Source organism: Schistocerca gregaria, chromosome 4 (genome assembly GCF_023897955.1).
Source record: "Schistocerca gregaria isolate iqSchGreg1 chromosome 4, iqSchGreg1.2, whole genome shotgun sequence".
NCBI classification, from domain to species: Eukaryota; Metazoa; Arthropoda; class Insecta; order Orthoptera; family Acrididae; genus Schistocerca; species Schistocerca gregaria.
In genome coordinates this window covers 129,500,347-129,505,333 of record NC_064923.1, presented here as the reverse complement: position 1 = coordinate 129,505,333, position 4,987 = coordinate 129,500,347, and the positions used below count along the sequence as shown (strand labels likewise).

Below are 4,987 nucleotides of genomic sequence, written 5' to 3'. Positions count from 1 at the left end.
CTCTAATATTATTCACTGGGATTATTTATAGTGTTTTGGAAATGCTGCCTAGGCGTATGTAACAATGAACACGAGGTAATATTATTTTCTTTACAACAAAGTGAGAATAGAGGTTTAGTTATTCCTAGTGTTCCCGTTATTAGCTTTCATCATCATCGTTATTAACTTCCGTTTCCACCTCTTCATAACAATTTTCATCTTGGGTACCATAAAAGAGGTCCTTGTAGAAGGCTTTGTTTATTTTCTTCCAGGAACTGCATCAAATTGCAAAGCGCTCAGGCTGGATACCTGTATTCTTGTCGTATGGCTGACATAGATGCAAAGTAGTATATTCTGTAGTAAGACGTCTCTTTGCAATGATATGCCTATTCCTTGAGTCGCAGTTGTTACTGCTTTACGAACGAGACACAAAATTTATCTTGCTCATCACTGCGATCATCCTTATCAATTGCAGTTTGAGCGGTGGCTTAGGCGCTTTCAAACAGAAGAGCTCAGGAGCATACTTAGTGCCTACGAAATCACCATTTTTCATTAGTTTCAGCTCGAATACATGAGGTAATGTACGGCCTTCAACAATATTCCTGATCCAAGTTTCAGGAATTTCTGAATTTTTTTCTTCCGCTTCTTATGCCTTATCAATGAGAAGTCTTGATCATTTGGTAAACAGGTATGTCCGCACACTGGAAACAAATATGTGATCATTTTGTAGACCTTCAAACTGTCCACTTGACGGTAGAGGAACTGAACCTTAACTTCTGACCTAGCAAAACAAGTTCATCTCTTCGATTTTACTAATGGATTATTGTTTATGTAGTTCAAAATCATGGATGCGACTTCATTAGGAACTTTCCTTTCTTGATGTTCAAGATAGCGGTAAACTGAAACCGAGTCATATGCAAGACTGTGAGTCCCAAAAATATTGTACAGTAGTTGCCTTGCATAGTAAATGACATTTGACTGCTGTAGGGTCAAGTTTTTCGTATAACCAAATGAAATGCAGTTTATGAGCCCTTGTTTTACTTTCAGAATATAGTTTCGTTTAATGCTTACAAGAGCTCCTGCGTTTTCAAGCGCAATGTCTTTTGCTCTAAAAATTGACTATTCTCAAAATCTCTTTGCTCAGCTTTTCTGTGATTGTTCAACGAATCATATACGTATAAAACAGTGTGCCGGACCGAGACTCGAACTCGGGGCCATTGCCTTACGAGGGCAAATGCTCTACCAACTGAGCTACCCAAGAACGACTCACGCCCCATCCGCACCGCTTTACAAATAATCTCATTCTGCATCTACGTATAGTACACTATCAGACCTGGGATATCAAAAATGTATGTTAAAAGTTTTATACACTGTCCAGTAGCTTTTATAACAAAGATTGTCGTTCTACTTGTGGAAAATTCAAGATGAATATTTCTTGTGGTCAAATGTTCTGGCAGGTATCTTCGACTTGAGTCATCACGCGGAGAGTAGTGTGATTTCCTTGCTTTAAAGGGCTTACATGACATTCAGTCAACTAAATAGTCGACCCTGGTGTCGTTTTTGGTCTGTTTTTATGAGAACCTCTTTTATGTTTTGGAGACTGCCCTGGCATTACAATACTGTTATGGACTCGGTACAGTCAGTGCTTGATTATTACATGGAAGATAAGGAATGTTACTTAATAAATTGAAACATCCTTAGCTGCAATTCTCAACGTATAGGAAAATGCAGCGTGATTGCGACATCCTTCTTCTTCCGCCACACTAGGACGCTTCTTCTGAATGTGGTGCATAGTAATCAATCCAGCAAGATGAGAATAGGAAACTTACGCATCCTGGACTTGTCCGGATTTGTATAAAAAACTAGAGACTAGTCTGCTCTTTGTAGAAGAGCAAGATTTTCAAATGACTATTTCTTGCGATCTGTATGGCTTTTGCCGAGACCATCTCCGCCATGAAATGGATGTGCTGCAGGAAAGAGCAACGCGGTATAAGCTCAAGAATTTCGTTTTTAGAGTGTTCCGGTTTTTGTAATAAGCCACTCAGATGTTTCTCAGCTTCGAATATATCGGTGAGAGTTCATTGCTTTGCTGCGCCTCTGCTCACAGTGTACCTCGATCCGACGCTGCTCCTCGGGTAACGTGTGTGGACTGTGAATGAAGTTACAGGCGCGCCAGAGCGGCACGTAGCCTTGGAGGACGCCAGCCACTCTGCTCGCTGATAGATTAGACACGTTTGATGGCCGACACATTAGCGCGGGCACTCCAAGTATGCGGCGCGCATACCCCGTTGCTGCCATTCAGCAGATTGTGTCGCGGAAAGAGTTGTGCGTGTGCGCTGTGTAATAGGCGCCACCAGGCTGGGCACACTTACGGCGCACACATATGGTCGGTCCACACAGTAGCCCCTAGTCTCAAATAAACCTGAACAGAACGAGGCGCGCATCAAGCGTTCTGGTAAAAAAAGAAATAGATCGAACGTCACTTTTTGAATTCTTCGATAAAACAGTAGTCAGCAAAAGTTTTCTCGACTAAATATCCTTTATGGTTTTTGAATTAAGACATATAAAATTTTGACATTTGAGTGCGCGTGGCTCAAAGAGATTCAAGGATCTTGATCGTCTTGCGCTCCACAGCTGAACTGTAGATATGTTACTGAAAACCACCACGCCTATATGTCAGACACTTTATTTATACTTCAACTGGTTTAGTTCTAAATGAACATCTTACGGTGACCTGTAGTTCAACAGACAAAGATTAGGCTAAAAGCCACTAAAACATGCGCACAATGAAGGTACAAAAGTATTTTTGCAAATACATGTTTCGAACTTTCATCTACATCTATCTGCAGATACTCCGAAAAACTACATTTAAGTGCCTGGCAGAGGGTTCATCGAACCACCTTCACAGTTCTCTATTATTCCAATTTCGTATAGTGCGTGGAAAGAACGAACACCTATATATCTCTTCGTAAGAGCTCTTATTTCCATTATTTTATCATGGCGATCGTTTCTCCCTATGTAGGTCGGTGTCAACAAAATGTTTTCGCGTTCGGAGGAGAGAGTTGGTGATTGGAATTTCGTGAGAAGATTCCGGCGCAACGGAAAACGCCTTTGTTTTGATGATGTCCACCCCAGATCCTGTATCATTCCAGTGACAGTTCCTCCCCTATTTCACGATAATACAGGATGTTCTACCCTTCTCTGAACTTTTTCGATGCACTCCGTCAATCCTACCTGGTAAGGATCCCTCACCGCGCAGCAGTATTGTAATACAGGGTGGACAAGCGTAGTGTAGGCAGCCTCCTTAGTAGACCTGTTACATTTTCTAAGTATCCTACCAATAAAACGCAGTTTTTGGTTACCCTTCCCCACAACATTTTCTGTGTGTTCCTTCCAGTTTAGGTTGTTCGTAGTTGTAATTTCTGGGTATTTAGTTGAATTTACTGCCTTTAGATTTGCCTGATTTATCGTCTAACCGAAGTTTAACGGATTCCTCTTAGCACTCTTGTGGATGACCTCGCGCTTTTCGTTATTTACGGTCAATTGCCAATTTTCGCAGCGTACAGATATCTTTTCTAAATAGTTTTGCAATTTGTTTTGATCTTCTGATGACTATATTAGTCGATAAACGACAGCATCATCTGCAAAGAAGCTAAGACGGCGGCTCAGATTGTCTCCCAAATCGTTGGCATAGCTAAGGAACAGCAAAGGACCTATAACACGACAGTAATCACTTCTGTTTTCCTCGATGACTTTCCATTAATTACTACGAACTGTGACCTGTCTGACAGGAAATTACGGTCACATAACTGAGACGATATTCACAAGCACACAATTTCACTACAAGCCACTTGTGTGGTACAGTGTCAAAACCCTTCCAGAAATCCGTTTTCTTCGAGGTAATTCATAATGTTCGAACACAACGTATATTCCAAAATCATGTTGCATATCGACGTTAATGGTATGGACCTGTAATTTAGTGGATTACTCCTACTATCTTTCTTGAATATTGGTGTGACCTGTGCAACTTTCCAGTCTTTGCATTCGGATTTTTCGTCGAGCGAACGGTTGTGTATGATTGTTAAGTATGGAGTTATTGCATCAGCATACTCGGAAAGGAACCTAACTGGTATGCAGTCTGGACCAGAAGACTTACTTTCATTACGTGATGTAAGTTGCTTCACTACTCGGAGGATATTTACTTCTACAAGTAACGTAGAAATTATGTTGACAAACCTTCTTGATTCGGATTCTGGAATATTTACTTCGTATATTTTTGTGAAGGCATTTGAGAAGGCTGTGTTTAGTAACTCTGCTTTGGTAACGCTGTCTTCGATAGTATCTCCATTGCTATTGCGCAGAGAAGGAATTGACATAGTCTTGCCGCTAGCATACTCCATATACGACCAGAATCTCCTTGAATTTTCTGCCAGGTTCCGAGAAAAAGTTTCGTTGCGGAAACTATTATAAGCATCTCTCATTGAAATCCGCGCTAAATTTCGTGTTCCTGTAATAGATCGCAAATCTCGGAGATTTTGCGCTGTTTAAATTTGGGATGTTTGTTTCGTTATTTCTTCAACAGCGCTCTGACTCGTTTTGTGAAGCAAGGAGGATCAGCTCTACACTGATATAAACTCCTGTTTTTCACTTATTAGCGCATACATTTTTAACAGTAATTTAGATCTTTCAGTTTATTGCAGTTCTGTTTTGTGGCACCGTACTTAAACGAGTGAAACCTTCCCGTCTCCTGTATACCTCTTTTGTTACGCAACTTTTCGTCTCCTCTATATCTCTTTTGTTACGCAAACTTCCCCTTTACAATAACCTATGAAACCTTCCCTTAGGATTTATACATATTGCTTAATAATAACAAATGAAATCTTCCCTTTGAAATTAATTCTCTTTCTCAATCTTTGCTTTTTCTTGACAACAATAAAATTTTGCAAAGTTTTACGTTGATGGTTTTTGGGATGCATTATAATCAGTAATGCAATATTGCTGGCAAAAA

The 4,987-nt window shown here is 40.3% G+C and overlaps 1 non-coding gene across 1 annotated transcript; it reads right to left on the bottom strand.

Moving 5' to 3' along the window:
• Window positions 1-1,166: 1,166 nt before the first annotated feature.
• Trnat-cgu (transfer RNA threonine (anticodon CGU)) lies at window positions 1,167-1,240 on the bottom strand. The gene has a single exon. It is a non-coding gene; the product is annotated as a tRNA-Thr (tRNA).
• Window positions 1,241-4,987: the final 3,747 nt, after the last annotated feature.